The sequence below is a fragment of the Chlorocebus sabaeus genome, chromosome 8 (assembly GCF_047675955.1).
Source record: "Chlorocebus sabaeus isolate Y175 chromosome 8, mChlSab1.0.hap1, whole genome shotgun sequence".
NCBI lineage: Eukaryota > Metazoa > Chordata > Mammalia > Primates > Cercopithecidae > Chlorocebus > Chlorocebus sabaeus.
This window is the reverse complement of record NC_132911.1, coordinates 26134549-26155055: the sequence shown is the minus strand read 5'-3', so window position 1 is coordinate 26155055 and position 20507 is coordinate 26134549. Positions and strand designations below refer to the sequence as shown.

At 40.6% G+C, this 20507-nt stretch overlaps 1 protein-coding gene and 1 pseudogene across 1 annotated transcript in view; both read right to left on the bottom strand.

Moving 5' to 3' along the window:
• Positions 1 to 20507, bottom strand: part of DPYSL2 (dihydropyrimidinase like 2) — a 146322-nt gene that overhangs the window by 92736 nt on the left and 33079 nt on the right. The gene's annotated exons all lie outside the window — the stretch shown is intronic.
• LOC103215519 (proteasome activator complex subunit 2 pseudogene) lies at positions 16332 to 19628 on the bottom strand (annotated as a pseudogene).

The following is a 20507-nucleotide window of genomic DNA, read 5'->3' as shown; positions in this document are numbered from 1 at the left end:
TTTGTGTCTGAGCCCAGGCCCCTTCCAAGAGTCATCAACCAGAGCCTGCTCATCCCCCAGGTCCTCCCCTAAGATTTGTCTGACTTCTCTGTACTCCATCTGTCCACCCAGCAAGGTCATTTCCAGACCATCACTCTCTCATCAGCTTGCAGAAGCCCTGCCCTTCTGTGTACCGTCATCTCTGTCTCCAGGACACTTCTGCACATTTATTCAGGACATAATCAGCTGGGTTTTTCCGTGTTTATCTGGCACTGAGATGTGGCAGAGGCCACTAGCTCTTCATGAAATCCATGAAGGCTCTCCTCTTTTTCCAGGACACACAACTGGACTACATTTCCCACCCTCCTCGGCAGTGAGATGTGACAGAGTTCTAGCCAACGCAGTGCATCTCTTCAAGGCCTGGAACATAGACAACTCCCTCTTCCTCCTCTAGGCTTTTTCTCCAAGCTGACAGGATGACAGTCGCCCAGACAACTTTGGGAGCTATGTGTTGAAGATGTTAGAACCACCAGCAGCTTGACTTTTGAGTTAATTCCATGGAGCAGGGACCCTGCACCTTTCTCTGCCCATTCAACAGAAACATAAACCTTGAATTATTATGTGATAGACAAATAAACTCCTTTTGTGCTCGAGTCATTATATATAGTAGAGTCTATCTATCATAGCAGCAGTATTCTTTCTACCATAACTCCTAACTTAATCCTGTTTGAATTTAAAATTTGTGTGAAATACACCTACTCTCAGTTCCTTCACTTTGCTGACCCCTGTGACCTTGGCCTGCCCTTATCTTTAGCCATTCACTCCCAGGGCTATCTGAGTCCTCATCCCCTCACCACATTATCAAGACGCGATGAGCCACACTCTTCATTCATTGCCTGAACCACTGTCACCAGCAGCATCATTCCGCTATTCTTACCCTGCAACCTCCCAATCCTGGTGCAGCCCTAAAATTCACTATTCCTTCACCACTTCTGTGGGAGCAGCTACAGAACACTCATACTGCATTAAAGATTGGGACAAGAAGAAGTCATGATATCAAAAAGACATCTGCACTCATATGTTTACTGCAGCACAAGTCACAGTTGCAAAAATATGGAACCAACCTAGGAGCCCACTGACCATTGAGTGGATAAAGAAAATATGCTACATATACACCATGGAGTACTACTCAGCCATAAAACAGAATGATAAAGAATGATATAATATCTTTTGCAGTAACTTGGATGGAGCTGGAAGCCATTATTCTAAGTGAAGTAACGCAAGAATGGAAAACCAAACACTGTATGTTCTCACTTATAAGTGGGAGCTAAGCTATGAATACACAGAGGCATACAGGGTGATATAATGGACTTCGGAAACTCAGAAGGAGAAGGGTGGGAAGGGGGCGAGGCACAAAAAAACACTACACATTAAGTACAATGTACACTCCTTGGGTGATGGGTGCACTAAAATCTCAGACTTCACCACTATACAATTCATCTACGTAACCAAAAACCACTTGTACCCCAAAAGCTATTGAAATTTTTTAAAAAAAATCTTTTAAAAAGAAACTGGGACAGATCACTCCAGAAGAGCTTCCCCTGAAGACTTCCCACTGGTCCTTGACCTGGTCACCCTCTCACACCTCTCCGCAGCTGTCACCACCTTTGCCATGCTTCCTGGGTCATTCTCAATCATGTTCTCATGAGCTCTGTCTAGCTGGAGAGCCCAGTGCTGAACGAGGAATCACAAATGGAATAATGATTTGTAAGAGAGCATCATGCACAACCCTCTTTTCTCCTTCCCTAGGTCTCATAGGAAGAGGTCAGCCCATTCAAGGATTATTCCCAAATCCATGCTGTTTCCCACCCCGCCCTGCTCCCTGATCTCGAAGTCTTCCTCTCCACCCCTCAGTCCGTTGAGCTTGGAAACCTCCACCAGCTGTTCCCATCTCCCTGGCCCTGTGCTCCTCACCACGATTGTCGTCCCTTGCTGTTCCTACATGGTTAAGCTTCAGGAATGGTTATCATACACTCCTGACCTCCACTTCCTCAACTTCAACTTCCATTTGCTTCTCAACCCACTACAGTTGGCTTCTTCCCCTGACTCCATTAGAAATGCTGGGCAAACAGCATGCTAAGTGGAAGCTAATGCACACTTTGTGATCTTTATTTTAACTGAGCTCATTGTGATACTTAACATTATTGCCTCTACCTTTTTTCTTCCAACTTCCCCTCCCTTGCTTCTGTGATGCCTTTTTTTCTGGCTGTCTTCATGCTTTTATGACTCTTCTTTCCAAATGTTCATTGAGTTCCTCTTACCCAATCTTAAATATCAGTGATCCCTGAGGTTGTCTCCTAAGCCTCTTTCTCTGCCATAGTTTCAACAACTACCTAAATGTTTCTGACTTCCAAAGCTTTATTCCTGACCCTTTCCACACTTCATTCATTCATTCACTTATTCATTCATTCATCCATTCAGCAAGGTTACATTAAGTGACTTCTATGTGCCAAGGGATATGATAGTGAAAAAACCTACAACACCTCTGTCCTCATGGAAGTTACCTTCTACAAGGGGGTAGCCATTTAATTAATGGGTAAAGAAACAAATACACAGGATAACTTCAGATTGTGGTCAGTGCCATCAAGGAAATAAACAGAGGATAGAGAGGTGAAAAAGGTACTTTAGACAGGGTTGTCTAGGAAGGTCTTTCTGGGGATCTGACATTTAAGTGGGGATTTAGTCCCAAGAGCAAAAATCAGACTTTGCCTCTGGAGTGAAAATTCTGGACTTAGCCTCAGGCAGCAGAGTTCTAGACTTAGCCTCTGAAGGAATTAGCAGAACGTGGTGTCCGGGAGCTGAGTTCAGGACTTCATGTCTGGAAAAAGATATTGTGGCTTCAATTCATTTTTTTGCAGCAAAGTTTCTGACTCAATGTGTTAATTAAAAGGGAAGACTTAGTCTTTGGACTAAGATGAGAAGGAGGAAGCCATCTGGGAGAAGAGAGTTTATGTAAGAGAAAACAAAAACATGGAAGACTGAGATTAGGATGAGGTGGAGTGTTTTGGGAACAGAAAGGAGTCTAGTGTGACTGGAGAACTGTGAGCAAGAGAGAGTGATAGACACGAGTGTGGCCCTTTAAAAACCGTGCCACAAATTCTCTGGCATCCTCCTTATGAAAGGTGGGGTCTACATGCCCTCCCTTTGAATTTGGGTGGGCTTCTGGCTGCTTTGACCAGTAGAGTATGACAGACGAGATGCCTCCCAAGGACAGGTCACAGAAAGCATGGTCTGAGTTCAGACACAGGTGTGGGAAATCCAGCTACCCTAAGGCCACCCTGCTGTAAAGAAGCTCAAGCCATGGAGAGACCAATGTAGGAATTCCAGCAGAGAGTGCCCCCCAGCCCAGCCTTCCTGCCATGGTGCCAAAGTGACAGACGTATGAGCAAGAAAGACTCTGGAGGACTCCACCCCAGTTGTTCAAGTCACCCAAAGCCATTCAAGTTTTCCCAGATAAGGGCCTAGACATCGTGGAGCAGAGACAATGTATCCCTGCTCTACCGTGTTCAAATTCCTGATCCACAAGATCCATGAGCACAATGAGACTGTAGTTGGTCTTTGCCACTATATTTTGGGGCTATGTGTTGCACAGTAACATCTGCTTTGTACAACTGAAGTTAAAGCAGCAGACAGGGACCACATCTACAGGACTGTGGGCCATGGGAACAAATTCAGATTTTATTCTATGCTTTTTTTTTTTTTTTTTTGGTCACCCAGGCTGGAGTGCAGTGGCGCGATCTCGGCTCACTGCAAGCTCTGCCTCCTGGGTTCACGGCATTCTCCCGCCTCAGCCTCCTGAGTGGCTGGGACTATAGGCGCCGCCACGCCCGGCTAATTTTTGTATTTTTAGTAGAGACGATGTTTCACCATTCACAGGATGGTCTCGATCTCCTGACCTCGTGATCCGCCCACCTTGGCCTCCCAAAGTGCTGGGATTACAGGCGTGAGCCACCGCACCCGGCCAGATTTTATTCTGTTTAAAAGGAAACCATTTAAGCATTCTAATCAGGAACAACAAAATCTGACTCATACTTTTTACATATTATTCCAGCTGTAATGTGGTGGTACAAGGGTCACAGAGAGGCAACCAGTAAGAAGGTGAGAGTGGATTGTGGCTAAGACCAGGGCAAGGGCACTTGAGATAAATGGACAGAAGTGTCATTTATGTTGGAGGCAATAATAATAGTTACCACTTTTACAGTAATTACTGGGCCAGGCACTGTTCTCAGTGCTTTGCAAGTATTAACTCCGGTTAAGCCTCAGAATACATTTAAACCTGACAACAGCTCTGTGAGGTAGAGTGGAAACAAAGTGAGATTAAGGAACTTTCCTCAGGACCCAAAACTCACACGTGGCAGAGCCGGGAATCAAGCTCTGCAGTCTGACCAGTGTGTGTCCTTCCTCTTATCCACTCTTGTTTCTGCCGCCAATAAAAGTCGCCAATAGATTGGATGTGGAGTAAGTAGGAGAAAACTATCAAGTGTGAACTCTAGATTTGGGTATTGAATCAAAGTGAATGGTGGTATATAAATAAAACTATAATATCGAGTGTGAACTCTAGATTTGGAAATTGATTCAAATGTGAATGGTGGTACATTAACACAGGGGTCCCCAACCCCTGGGCTGCAGCCCAGTACCGGTCTGTGGCCTGTTAGGAACTGGGCCTCACAGCAAGTGAACCAGCATTACCACCTGAACTCCACCTCCTGTCAGATCAGCTGGCCAGTGGATTCTCATAGGAGCTCGAACCCTATTGTGAACTGCACATGGGAGGGATCTAGGTTGCGTGCTCTTTATGAGAATCTGACGAATGCCCTGATGATCTGAGGTGGGACCGTTTCTTCCTAAAACCATTCCCCAGTCCCTTTTTCCATGGAAGAACTGTCTTCTATGAAACTGGCCCATGGTGCCAAAAAGGTTGGGGACAGCTGTATTAATGGATTTAAGAAAGACCAAGTGAGGAGTGGGGTAAAGTGGGGGTGTGGGATTATGGGGGAGCTGATCAGGATTTCCACTTTATTAGGGGGATGGTTTCCACTGGGGCCATGGTAACTTGAGATGCCTTTCAGACATCCAAGTGGAAATCATAAGGCACTCAAGTGAGAAGTTGGGGCTTAAGATGTGTATTTAGGAACATCCACTCACGGATGGTAATTAAGTCAAAGAATTGTGTGACACCAGCTGAGGAGGAGGTAATGGTGGAGAGAAGAGGTTCAGTCCTGATATCTCTGATTCAACTAAAGAGAGGGTGGTCTGCAAAGAAGACTCAGACAGAGTGGCCAGAGAGAGGCAGAGTATTGGACACCAAGAACGGAGGGTATTTCAAGAAAGCCGGAGTGGTTGGCTAAGGCTGCTGAGAGGCAATATAACCACTCCCACATCCCATGGGCATCAACTCAGAAATGCCCAATGACCAACTCCAGTAGAGTCGTGCATTTCTCATTCTCACCCCCCTATCCCTCCCCCTGCTTCTTTCAAGGCTGCTGAGGGCAGGCGGAGGGTGAGATAATGGATGTGGCAGCAACTGTGTAGTGTAAGGTACCATTAATAACTGTGGACAGCTGCTCTCTTACAACTTCCCTTCCTCTAGCTCAATTTCAATTCTTCTTTAGACTTGGAGGCCTGACAAACACTCATCATATGATTAATGATGTTTCTTTCCTTTCTGGTTGGACAATGGGCGGAATCAGCACATTGTAACTGCTGGTGATTATATTTACATAGATCATACTAACGTCCACATGCACCTTTATTAAAAGGATAAAATTACACATATTACAGAGACAGAGGATGTTAATATTTGGAGAATACCAGTAGGAAATCTCCATCTGCCCAAAAATGATGGCTGCTTACTGTTTTAATGTTTCTGTTAAATCATAGAGACGAACCTGGCTCAAGTGAGATGTTGGGTATCACCAAGACCCATTCTTGCTGCTTGGGAGAGAGGAAGCCCTCGAATCCTTCCCCTAGAAGTTCTCATGGGGAGCAGCCCACAGAGCCTGGCTGTGAGCTGTGAGCTGTGAGCTGTGCACAGACTCATTTATGTCTGCCTTCAACATCAAGTAAATGGAGGTCCAGAATTTCCCAGGCCTGCAGATAGGTGCATCCCACCAGCAGAGGGCTGCAATCATTGTGAATAAAAGCTAACTGTGATCTTAAATAGAGAATAAAGTGAAAATAAATCCTTTGATTGGGCTCTGTCTAAAAGTATCCTAAGGCTTGTCTTATTCCTCATCTGTAAATAATCCACGGAAGGCCTGACCTGGAGAATGGAAATAGACCCTGTTTTGTGAAAGTTCTAAACACACAGCCCCTGCCACCCAGGTTCAGGCAGAGTGAGCTGCCAAGGCCGTCGGGCATGGTTGTGTCTGCTCCTGATTAATGATTACACCCTGTCTTTTGATGAACCAACTCTGCTTAGCATATCAGATTATCTCCCATGGACTAGCCATGGCAGAGCTGGGATGTGAGGCAAAGGAAAGTAGAGGAAGGACTTTTGTGCAATGTTTCAGCTCAGCACGCTGAGATGGGAACGTGGTCTCCAGGCGTGGTTGGTGAATTTAGGAATGAGCAGTGGGATTACTGAGACATCACAGATGACTGCAGTCCCAGGGGACTCCTCCCTGCAACCCTGACTTCCTGTTGAAACTTGCTGAATTTAATACAAGCTAGAGTATAAAAGATCTTGGGGTGGGTAGAGGGAACCTTGAGAAGCATGACATCAAAGCAAGAAACCATCAAGGAAAAGATCAATAGAGCCGATGATATAGAAAATTTAAGCGTCTTAATATACATAAAATTTAAAAGTAGATAAATTAATAAATAAATATTTGAAACCTATGAGTTAATATCCTTAATTAACTCTTTATGAATCATAAAGATGAATATTCCAAATTGCTTAAAGAACTAAGAAAAGCACATGAGCCAGCCACTCATAAAAGAAAAAATTAAATGCTCAGTAAATATAAGAAAATAGGTTTAACTTTACTAAAGGACAATTTTTAAAAATTGAGATCTTGTATTTTAGATGTTAAATAGATGGAGCCTGAAAAGATTGAAAATACTGTACTAAATGTTAACCAAAGTGTGAGGCAATGAGCTCTCTCATCTCTTTCACAGGAATGTAAATTGGTACAATCTTTGTGGAAGGAAATATGATTAAAATGTTTAATGTCTATAACCCTTGATACAGAAGTTTCTTTTCTGTAAATTTATTGTAAGGAAATAATGGGCAAATATTCATGTTTATGAAAGTTCTTCCTAGCACTACTAGAAATAGTTTAAACTGGGCGTAGTGGCTCATACCTGTAATCCTAGCACTTTGTGAGGCCGAGGCGAGCAGATTGCCTGAGCTGAGGAGTTCGAGACCAGCCTGGGCAACACAGTGAAACCTCGACTCTACTAAAATAAAAAAAGTTAGCCAGGCATGGCGGCATGCGTTTGTAGTCCCAGCTACTCGGGAGGCTGAGGCTGGAGAATTCCTGGAACCCAGGAGGCGGAGGTTGCAGTGAGCCGAGATGGCGCCACTGCACTCCAGCCTGGAAGACAGAGCAACACTCTGTCTAAATAAATAAATAAATAGTTTTAAAAATAGTAAAAACAATGGAGAATTGCTTAAATTCATGGTATATCTAACCATATGACTATATTTTTAATGTGTGCAACATATTATTAAATACAAAGAGCAAGATACAACAGAGTTTATACATTAGGATCCCATCTTTTTAAATTAATAGACTTTATTTTTTAGAGCAGTTTAGGTTTACAGAAAAAGAGCAGAAAGTAACAAGATTCCCATATATCCTTTTCTCCCCCCACCACAAGGCAAACACTGTTTCTCCTATTACTAATCTATTAATGTCTTGCATTAGTGTGATACATATGTTACAAGTGATGAGCCAATACAGTTACATTATTATTCACTGATGTCCACAGTTTACATTAGGGCTCACTCTTGGATGTTTGTCTATTCTATGGTTTTAAAAAGGTAATAAGACGTATCCACCACCACAGTATCTTGTAGAAGAGTTTCACTGTCTAAAAATTGCCTGTGCTCTACCTACTATTGCTCTCTTCCACTCACCCCTTCCCCAAGCCCATGGCAAACGCTGATCTTTTTACTGACTCCACAGTTTAGCTTTAGCAGAATGTCACAGAGTTGGAATCACATTATGTAGCCTTTTCAGATTGGCTTCTTTCTCTCAGCAATACACACTTAAGGTTCCTTCATTTCTTTTCATGACATGTAGCTCATTCCTTTTTATCACCGAGTAATATTCCATTGTCTGAATGTACCACAGGTTGTTTATCCATTCACCTACTCAAGGACATCTTGGTAGATTTCTAGTTCACGTAATCATGAATAAAGCTGCTATAAACATTTCTGTAGAGATTTTTGTTAGACATAAGTGTTCATGTCCTTTGAATAAATACCAAGGAGCACGTTTGCAGGATCATATGGTAAGATAATGTTTAGTTTTGTAATACACTGCCAAACTGTCTTCCAAAGTGGCTGCACCATTTTGCTTTTCTACCAGCAATGAATGAGTTCCTGTTGCTCACATCCTCACCAGCATTTGGTGTCAGGATGTGGAGCAACAGGAACTCTCATTCATTGCTGGTGACGATGCAATGAGATGCCACTACACATGAAAATCCAGGATGAATTTTGGCCATCCTAACAGGTGTGTACTGGTATCTCATTGTTGTGGGGTTTGTTTGTTTGTTTTAGAGAGAGTCTTGCTTTGTCACCCAGACTGGAGAGCAGTGGTGTGATCTTGGCTCACTGCAACCTCCACTGCCCAGGTTCAAATGATTCTCCTGCCTCAGCCTCCTGAGTGCTGGGATTACAGGCGTGTGACACAATGCCTGGCTATTTCTTTTCTTTTTTCTTTTCTTTTCTTTTTTTTTTTTTTTTTTTTTTTTTTTGTATTTTCAGTAGAGACAGGGTTTTGCCATATTGGCCAGGCTGGTCTCAAACTCCTGGCCTCAGATGATCCGCCTACCTCGCCTCCCAAAGTGCTGGGATTACAGGCATAAGCTACCTTGCCCGTTCTGATTGTTGTTTTAATTTGCAATTCCCTGATGATGTATGATGTGAAGCACCTTTTCACATGCTTATTTGCCATGGGTACATCTTCTTTGGAATGAGGTGTCTCTTACTATCTTTGGCCCCACTTTTTAATTGGGTTGTTTGTTTTCTTGTTGTTGGGTTTTAAGAGTTCTTTGTATATTTTGGATAACAGTTCTTTACCATATGTGTGTCTTTTGCAATTTTTTTCCTCCAAGTCTCTGGCTTATCTTTTCATCCTCTTGACTGTCTCTTTCACAGAGCAGAAGTTTTCTACTTTTGAAGTCCAGCTTATCAGTTAATCTTTTTCATGGATTATGCTTTTGGTGTTGTATCTAAAAAATCATCTTCTATGTATATTCTAAAGAGTTTTATAGTTTTCCATTTTCCATTTAGGTCTACAATGTATTATGGGTTAATTTTTCTGAAAGATGTGAGGTCTGTGTCTAGATTTATGTTTTTGCATGTGGTTGGCCAGTTGTTCCAGCACCATTTGTTGAAAAGGTTGTATTTTCAACATTGAATTGTCCTTGCTCCTTTATCAAAGATATGTCAACTATATCTGTGTGGGTTCCTTTCTGGGCTCTCTGCTCTCTTCCCTTGATCTGTTTATCTACTACACTGTCTTGGCAACTGTAGCTCTATAGTAAGTTTTGAAGTCAGATGGTATCTAATTTGTTTTTATCCTTCAATTTCATGTTGCCTATTCTAAATCTCCTTTGCCTCTCCATATAAACTTTAGATTCAGTTTGTTGATATCTACTAACAACTTGCTGGCATTTTGATTGTATCTAATGTGTAGATCAAACCAGGAAGATCTTGACAATCTATCTATGAACATGGAAAATCTTTCCATACATATATATATTGTTAGATTTATACCTAAGTATTTTTGGTACATAATAGTATGCTTTTAATGTAAATTCTAATTGTTCATTGCTGATATATACAAAAGCAACTGACTTTTGCATAATAATCTTATAGCCTACAATCTTGATATAATCATTTAATAGTTCCAGGAGATTTTAATGTTGATGATTCTTTGGGATTTATTACATATACAATTTTATATATGTGTGTGTGTGTATGTGTGTATGTATCTTATATATATAATACATGTATATGTATATATATTATATATGTATATATGCTAATATATATAACTACACATACAAGTATACATATAATTTTTTTTCACTCTGTCACCCAGGCTGACAATCACGGCTCACTGCAACCTCTGTCTCCCAGATTCAAGCAATCCTCCCACCTCAGCCTCCTTTGCAGCTGGGACTACAGGTACAGGCCCCCCCACCCAGCTAATTTTTTGTATTTTTTTTGTAGAGATGAGATTTCGCCACATTGCCCAGGCTGGTCTCAAACTCCTTGACTCAAGCTATCCACCTGCCTCAGCCTCTGGGATTACAGGCACAAGCCACTGCACCAAGCCTTTCCATATATTTAGATCTTCTTTGATTTTGTGCACAGGGAATTGTAGGTTTCCTCACATAGATTTTATACATATTCTGTTAGATTTATATCTATTTTTTTGGTATTAACATAAACAATAGTATGTTTTTAATGTAAATTCTAATTGTTCATTGCTGGTATATAGAAAACCAATTGACTTTTGTATAATAACCTTATATCCTACAATCTTGATATAATCATTTAATAGTTCCAGGAGTTTTTATTGTAGTTGATTCTTTGGGATTTATTACATAGACAGTGATGTCATATGCAAACAAAGTTTTATTTCTTCCTTCTCAATCTATATACCTTTTTTTTTTCTTTTCTTGCTTCTTGTATTACCTAGGATTTCAGTGCAATGTTAAATAGAATTGCTAAGAAGGGAAATCATTGGCCTTTTCCTATTGTTAGCAGGAAAATTTATGGCTTCTCACCTTAGATATGATGTTAGTCATTTGTGTAGATCTTTATCAAGTTGAGAAAGTTCCCTTATATACTGAGTTTTCCGAGACTACTTACACTAACAGGTGTTGAATTTTGTCGATATTTTTACTGCATCTACTGGTATAATCATGTGATTTTTTTTTTTTCTTCTTTAGCCTGCTGATGTGATTGTACTAATTGATTTTGAATGTTGAACTACTCTTGTAAACCTGGAATAAATCCCACTGGTTCTAATGTAGAAACTCTTTGTATATATTGTTGCATTTTATTTGTTAATATTTTGAAGAAGTTTTACATTTATATTCATTACAGATACTGGTCTATGGATTCTTTTCTTGTAATGCCTTGTCTGGTTTTGGTATTAGGGTAATTTTGGCCTCATAGAATGAATTAGGAGGTTCCCCACTGCTTCTGTTTTCTGGAAGAGATTATAGAGAATTTGTATAATTTACTCCTTAATTATTTGGTTGATCAAGATGGATAAAAGACTTAAATGTAAAATCCAAAACTATAAAACCCTGGAAGACACCTAGACAACACCATTCTGGACATAGGAACCGGCAAAGATTTCATGACAAAGATACCAAAAGCAAACACAACAAAAGCAAAAATTGATAAATGAGATGGAATTAAACTTAAGAGCTTCTGCAGAGCAAAAGAAACTATCAACAGAGTAAACAGAAAACTTACAGAATGGGAAAAAATATTTGCAAACTATGAATCTGGCAAAGGTCTCATATAGAGCATCTATAAAGAACTTAAACAAATTCACAAGAAAAAAAAACAACCCCATTAAAAAGTGAGCAAAGGACATGAACAGACACTTTTCAAAAGAAGACATACATGTAGCCAACAAGCATATGAAAAAAAGCTCAGTATCTCTGATCACTAGAGAAATGCAAATTAAAACCACAGTGAGATACCATCTCACATCAGTCAGAACAGCTATTATTAAAAAGCTAAAAAATGGCTGGGCACAGTAGCTCATTCCTGTAATCTTAGCACTTTGGGAGGCCGAAGTGGGTGGGTCACAAGGTCAGGAGTTTAAAACCAGCCTGGCCAAGATGGTGAAACCCCGTCTCTACTAAAAATACAAAAATTAGCTGGGCGTGGTGGCAGGCATCTGTAATCCCAGCTATTCGCAGGCTGAGGCAGAGAATTGCTTGAACCCAGGAAGCAGAGGTTTCAGAGATCATGCCACTGCACTCCAGTATGGTTTACAGAGTGAGACTCTGTCTCAAAAAAAAAAACAAAACAAAAAAGGGGGGAAAAATAACAGGTACTGATGAGGTTGCAGAGAAAATGGAACACTTATGCACTGTTGGTGGGAGTATAAATTAGTTTAATCATTGTAGAAAGTAGTGTGGTAATTCCTCAAAGAACTAAAAATAGAACTACCATTCGACCCAGCAATCCAATTACTGGGTATACACCCAAAGGAACATAAATTGTTCTACCATAAAGACACATGCATGTGTATATTCGTTGCAGCACTATTCAAAATACCAAAGACCTAGAATCAACCTAAATGACCACTGTAGATTGGATAAAGACAATGTGGTATATATATACTGTGGAATATTATGCAGTCATAAAAAAGAATGAGATCATGTCCTTTGCAGGAACATAGATGGAACTGGAAGCCATCATCCTCAGCAAACTAATACAGGAACAGAAAATCAAATATTGCATATTCTCACATACAAGAGGGAGCTAAGTGATGAAAACACATGGACACAAAGAGGGGAACCACAGACACTGTAGCCTACTTGAGGATGGAGGGCAGGAGGAGGGGAGAAGATCAGAATAAAATAAGTATTGGGTACTAGGCTTAGTACCTGGGTGATGAAACAATCTGTACAACAAACCCCCCATGACATAAGTTTACCTATATAACAAACCTGGACATGTACCTCTGAACCTAAAATAAAAGTCTAAAAAAATATTTGATTGAATTCACCAGTGAATGCATCTGGGCCTGGTGCTTTCTGTTTTGGAACGTTATTTTCAATTCTATTTCTTTGATAGCAATAGGTCTATTCTGATTATCTATTTCTTCTTGTGTGAGTTTAGGTAGATTGTGTCTTTCAAAGAATTGGCCCATATCACTTACATTATCAAATTTGTGGACATAGAGTTGTTCATAATCTTCCTTTATTACCCTTTTAATGTCCATGGGATCAGCAGTGGTGGCCTTCCATTTCTAATATTAGTAACTTGTGTCTTCTCTCTTATTTTCTTAGCCTAGATAGAGTTATATCAAAAGCTATGGGTTGAATGTTTGTCCCTTCAAAACTGACATTAAAACTTCATCCCCAGTGCAGCAGTGTTGAGAGGTAGACTCTTTGGAAGGTGACTGGGTCATGAGGCCTCTGCACTCATGAATGGATTAATTCATTCACAGATTAATCAATTAATGGGTTATTGAGGAAGCGGGCTACTTATCACAAGAGTGGGTCTGTTATAAAAGCCAGTTTGGCAGTCTCTCATAAGTGCTCTCACATGTGATGCCCTGCACCTCCTCAGGACTCTGCAGAGAAGAGTGTCCACCAGCCAGAAGGCCCTCACCAGACACAGCACATGGACCTTGGACTTCCCAGCCTCCAGACCTGTAGGAAATAACTTTCCTTTGTTTATAAATTACCCAGTCTCAGGTATTCGTTTATAGCAACAGTAAATGGACTGAGACATCAATTGTACTGATCTTTTCAAAGAATCAGCTTTTAGTTTTATTTTCTCTTTTGATGTCCTGTTTTCAATGTCATTGATTTCTGCTCTAATTATTATTATTTCTTTTCTTCTGTTTACTTTGAATTTAATTTGCTCTTCCTTGTCTAGTCTCATAAAGTGGAAGTTTAGATTATTGGTATTAAATATTTCTTCTTTTCTAATATATGCATTTAATGCTATAAATCTCTCATTAAGCAGTGCTTTTGCTGCAGCCCACAAACTTTGATAAGTTGCATTTTTATTTTCTCATAGTTAAAAAATATTTTTAAAGTTTCTCTTGAGATTTCTTCCTTGACCCATGTGCTATTCAAGCATATATTGTTTAGGCTGTGTGCAGTGGCTCACACCTGTAATCCCAATGTTTTGGGAGGCTGAGACAGGAGATTGCTTGAGCCCAAGTGTTTAAGACCAGCATTGGGGCCGGGCGCGGTGGCTCAAGCCTGTAATCCCAGCACTTTGGGAGGCCGAGACGGGTGGATCACGAGGTCAGGAGATCGAGACCATCCTGGCTAACACAGTGAAATCCCGTCTCTACTAAAAATACAAAAAATTAGCCGGGCGTGGTGGCGGGTGCCTGTAATCCCAGCTACTGCGGCTGAGGCAGGAGAATGGCATAAACCCGGGAGGCGGAGCTTGCAGTGAGTTGAGATCCGGCCACTGCACTCCAGCCTGGGCTACAGAGCGAGACTCCGTCTCAAAAAAAAAAAAAAAAAGACCAGCATTGGCAACATAGTGAGACCCTATCTCTACAAAAAATTTAAAAATTAGCCAGGCATGGTAGCATGCATCTGTAGTCCCAGCTACTCAGGAGACTGAGGCAGGAAAATTGCTTGAGCCCAGTTCAAGGATGCAGTAAACTATGATTATGCCACTACACTCTAGCCTGGGAGACAGAGCAAGACCTCATTTCTAAAAATTAAATACAATAAAAGTATATTCTTAAAGTATTTGGGAATTTTCCAGCTATATTCCTGTTTTTGATTTCTAGTTTAAGTTCATTGTGGTTTGAGAGCTTACTTTGTGTGATTTCTATTCTTTTGAATGTGTTAAGGGTGTGTTTTATGGCCTGGAATGGTGAATGTTCCATGTCCCATATAAGCTTGAGAAGAATGTGAATTCTGCTGTTGTTGGGTAATGTATTATACAAATTTCAGTTAGATCTATTTAGTTGATGGTTTTATTTGGTTCTACTATGTCCTTACTGATTTTCTGTCTGCTGGATCTGTCAGTTACTGACAGAGGGGTGTTGAAGTCTACAACTATAGTAGCAGATTTGTTTATACCTCCTTGAAGTTCTACCAGTTTTTGCCTCATATATTCTGATGCTCTGTTATTAGGCACATATATAGTAAGGATTGTTATATCTTCTTGGAGAATTGACTTCTTTATCATTACATAGTGCCCCTCTTTATCCCTGATAATTTTCCTAGCTCTGAAGTCTACTTTGTCATAAATTAATATAGCTATTCTTACTTTCCTTTGATTTGTGTTAGCATGGTGTGATGGTAGATTGGGGCTGTCAACTTGACTGGATTAAAAGATACCCAGATAGCTAGTAAAGGATCAGTTATTCTCAGTGCGTCATTAGGCACTGAAACCATCCCTCTTCTGCTGAAAGGGTTTGGCTTTTGATTAGAATAATTGGGTTGCCCCAGGTATGTCTACGAGGGTGTTTCTGGAGGAGATTAGTGTGTGAGTCACTGGACAAAGTGGGGAAGATCCAGATGTAATGTGAGTGGGCACCATCCAATTGATTGGGAGCCTGGATGGAAGGCAGAGGAAGGGTAAACTCTCTCACTTCCAGAGTCAAGATGCCCATTTTCTCCTGCCCTTGGGCATCAGAACTCTGGGTTCTCCAGCTCTTGTGCTCTGGGACTTACACCAGATCCCCTCTCCCCACTAGCTCTCAGGCCTTTGGCTCAGACTGAGAGTTATACTATAGGCATCCTTGCATCTGAGGCCTTCAGACTTGCACTGAGCCAGCTACCAGCTTCCCTGGTTCTCCAGCTTGCAGACAGTCTGTCATGGGAATTCTCAGCCTTCATAACAGAGTGAGCCAATTCCTCTAATAAGCCACTTGTCATCTATCTATCTATCTATCTATCTATCTATCTATCTGTCTACCATCAGTCTTCTTTTCTGGAGAACCCTGACTAAAACACATGACATATCTTTCTCCATCCTTTTACTTTTAATCTATCTGTATTTTTATATTTAGGGTGGGTTTCTTGTACACAGCATATAGTTACTTCTATTTTGCTTTAATTCATTCTGGTAATCTCTATCTTTTAACTGGTGTATTTATGATTAAGATTTAAGTGATTATTGATAGTTGGATTAATATCTTCTATGCTTATTACTATTTTATATTTTTGTCCTTGTTCTTTGTTTCTTTTTTGTCTTTCGCTCTTTTTCTGCCTTCTGTCATTTTAATTGATTACTTCATGTAACTCCATTTTCTCACCTCTCAAAAAATCAATTATGTCCTTTTTTAGCTTTCTCTGGTCATTGCCCTTGAGTTTGCAGTATACATTTACAACCAATTCAAGTCCACATTCAAATTATACTATACCACTTCATCACAGGTGATGCACATACCTTAGAGCAGACTATTCCCAATGCTCCCATCCCTTGTATTGTTACTTTCCCTTATTTAATTTATCCATAAGCTATAACTACCAAATATATTATTATTGTTTCTGTTGTTATTTTGGACAAACAGTTATCTGTTGGATCAATCAGGAATTTAAAAAAGACTTTATTTACTTTATTTTACCTTCATTTATTTCTCTCTAACATTCTTCCTTTCTTTAAGTAGATCTAAGTCTCTTTTTAAGTCATTTTCCTTCTCTCTGAAGAATTTCTTTTAACATTTATTGCAGTGTCACTGGTGACAAATTCCCTCAACATTTGTCTGGGAAAGTCTTTATTTATCATTCAGTTTTGAAGGACAATCTTGCTGAATACAAAATTCTAGGTTGGTGGTTTTTTTCTTTCAACTTCTTTCACTTCACTCTCTTCTTGCTTGTATGGGTCTCAAGAGAAATCCAGTATGATACTATCCTTGCTCCTCTCTATATAAAGTGCTTTTTATTTCTGACTTCTTTCAAGGTTTTCTTGCTGTCTTTGATTTTCTGCAGCTTGAATGTGATATGCCCAGGGATAGATTTTGTAGTACTGATCCTGCTCGGCGTTCTCTGAGCTTCCTGTACCTGTGGTATGCTGTCTATCATTAATTTTGAGAAATTCTCAGTCATTATGGCTTCCAGTATGTCCCCTGTCCCTTTCTCTCTTTCTGCTCCCTCTAATATCACCTTTATAGATATGTTAAATCTTTGATAATTTTCCTGTATTTCTTGGATATTATGTTCAGTCATTTTCGTTGTTTTCTCTCTCTGCATTTCCATTTTGGAAGTTTTTACCGACATTTCTTCAAGCTCCCTGATTCTTTCTTTGGCTGTGTCCTTGCCTCTTGATCAATCAAATAAAAGGCATTCTTCATTTCTAGTATAGTGTTTTCTTTATTTCTAGCATATCCTTTTGATGATGATGATGATTATCATTATTATTATTAGTTTGAGGCAGAGTCTCGCTCTGTCACCCAGGCTGGAGTGCTGTGGTGTGATCTCGGCTCACTGCAGCCTCTGCCTCCCAGGTCCAAGTGACTCTCCTGCCTCAGCCTCCCAAGTAGCTGGGATTATAGGCACTTGCCACCACCCCTAGCTAATTTTTGTATTTTTAGTAGCGACAGGGCTTCCCCATGTTGGTCAGGCTGGTCTCAAACTCCTGACCTCAAATGATCTGCCCGCCTCAGCCTCCCAAAGTGCTGGGATTATAGGCATGAGTCACTGCACCCGGCCTATTTTTTGTTTGGTTTGGTTTTGTTTATGAGATGAGGTCTCACTGTGTCACCCAGGTTGGAGTGCAATGGCACAATCACAGCTCATGGCAGCCTCAACCACCAGGCTCAAGTGATTCTCCTGCTTCAGCCTCCCAAGTAGCTGGGACCACAGGCATGCACCACCATGTCTGGCGATTTTTTTATTTTTTTATTTTTTTTAAGAGAGGAGGTCTCACTATAGTGCTTAGGCTGGTCTTGAACTCCTGAACTCAAACAATGTTCCTGCCTCAGACTCCCAAAGTGCTGGGATTACAGGCATAAGCCACTACACATGGCCTGATTATTATTATTATTATTACTGTTAGGAGTTTAGGAGTAGAGGTTTAATAGGTAAAAGAAAGAGAAAGGAAAACAGCTCTCTCTCTCTAGTGTGAGAGAGGGGACTTCTGACAGGAAAAGGCCTTGATTATTGTTTTTTAATCCACACAAAGTGTAAGTCATTTATTTCTCTTCTAGCTCTGGGCTCAGTACATAGATGGCTTCTCTTCACCCTTTGGGTTGACAATTTTCTCCAGGTTGCTTCTGAAATTATGATAAAGCTTAGCATAGAAAGCCCTCAGGTCAAGCACAGTGTCCCCGATCTCCCCACAGGGTACCTCATCTTGCCTGTGCACCAAGGCCTGGTAATAATCCATTACATGAATTTCCTGGGAGGCCTTGGCGACAGCATCTCCGTGTTCTGAGAAGTACTTAGACGTGGCTGTCTGGAAGGTTTCCACTTTGGTCTTGACTGCATTCATCCTTTCCAGCATCTTCTCCTGGAGTGATACCCCAAAATAATGTCCATCCTCAATCTTGGGGATCAGATGCTGGATCCATGTGATCACCAGAATTCATTTCTCTTTGAGAGTCCAGACTTCGGTCTTAACCAGGGAAACAGGAACAGGACCTTCTCATGCCAGGGGAGACTTCTTTCTTCGCCTGCTTATCTGTTTCCAACTCGTCATTCTTGGATAGAGGGTCTGGGATGGGGATTTCAGTGGTGCTCAGAGGGAGGTCAGATCAGCCGCATTGAAGGAGTCCTCTTGCAAGAGCTGATTCAGATACGATTTTCTGTGGCAAGAATCTGTAGGGGAATTCCTCAGTCTCCTGGAAAAGATTTTGCCTGAAGACCTCCACCTGCTTTCAGGCATCCCCACTCAGGTGCACTCCACAAGGCTTGGCCATGCTGCTCCAGGTGCTAGATCTCTGGTCTCCTGGCTAGTCCTGATTCTTTATTAAAGTTACCATCTCTCTGCTTATATTATGCATCTGTTCTTGCATGTTTTTCACTTTTTCCATTAGAGGCCTTAACACATTAACCATAGTTATTTTAAATTCCCTGTCAGGCTATCCAAAATCTCTACAATATCTGGGTCTGGTTATGATGCTTGTTCTGTCTCCTCAAATTGTTTTTCGTCTTTCAATTTGCCCTGTCATTTTTTGTTGAAGGACAGATACAATGTACTGAGTAAAAGGAATCTGGTTCTTGCTACTGCAGTGGGCTTCTGCTCCAGTAAGCCTTTTTCTTTTTTTCCAGTCAGGGTCTCTCTCTGTCACCCAGGCTGGAGTGCAGTGGCACAATCTTGGCTCACTGCAACCTCCACCTCCTGGGTTCAAGCAGCTATCTTGCCTCAGCCACTCGAGTAGCTGGGATTACAGGTGCGTGCCACCACACCCAGCTAATTTTTGCATTTTTAGTAGAGATGGGATTTCGCCATGTTGCCGCCAGGCTGGCCTCCAACTCCTTGGCTCAAGCAATCCACCCACCTCGACCTCCCAGAGTTCTGGCATTACAGGCATGAGCCACCGCTCCTGGACTCCAGTAAGCTTTGATTCTGTGTATTAACTTCTCTCGCCAATTGTAGGTGAAATGTCTTGCCTTGTGACCTCAATCATCTGACTGATAAAGAGTTGTTGATTTTGGGTTTCTGCAGGCTTTTTCTTGTTGTGAGAATAGAAGTCATAACTCACAAGTACCTAGCATCTCAGATAAGAAACTAAAAGCCTTCTCACTGAATCCCAATTATGTAACATTTATGTTACATACAATTAGGTGTATATACACATAATAAATGTAAATGTGTCTAATTTATTTTTAAAGGACTCTATAAAGATAGACACCAAAATGCTAATATTTTTGATATCTGTTGAGCAGATGGTGTAATCTATGTAGAAGGTCTAAAAGAATCAACAAAAAACTGGAACTGATAAGCAGTTGTAGCCAAGTTGCAAGATACAAGTTTAATATATAAAAGTCCATTGCTTTCCTGTATACCAACAATGAATAAGTGGGATTTATAATTAAAAACACAATACAATTTACATGAGCAACCACGAAATTATACCTTTAGGTATAAGCCTAACACACACATCCAAGATCTGTATAAGGAAGCCTATAATTTTTTGATGAAAAAAATCAAAGAAGAACTAAATAAATGAAGAAATATTCCCATGTTCATTGATTGGAAGACAATATTGTCAAGATGTCAGTTCTTCCCAACTGGATCTATACATTCAACACAATCAAAATCCCAATCAAAATGCCAGCAAATTGTTTGTGGATTTCAACAAATGAAATCTAAAGTTTATATGAAAAGTCAAAAGACCCAGAATAGGCAACATGAAATTGAAGGAGTAGAACTAGTCAGATACTTCCTGACTTTAAGACTTAGTATAAAGCTATGGTTGTCAAGACAAACAGATCAAGGGAAGAAAGCAGAGAGCCCAGAAAGAGACACACATAGATATAGTCAACTTAGCTTTGCTAAAGGAACAGGGAAATTCAGTGCTGAGAATTTTTTTCTTTTCTTTTCTTTTTTTTTTTTTTTTTTTTGAGACAGAGTCTCACTGTCACTCAGGCTGGAGTGCAGTGGC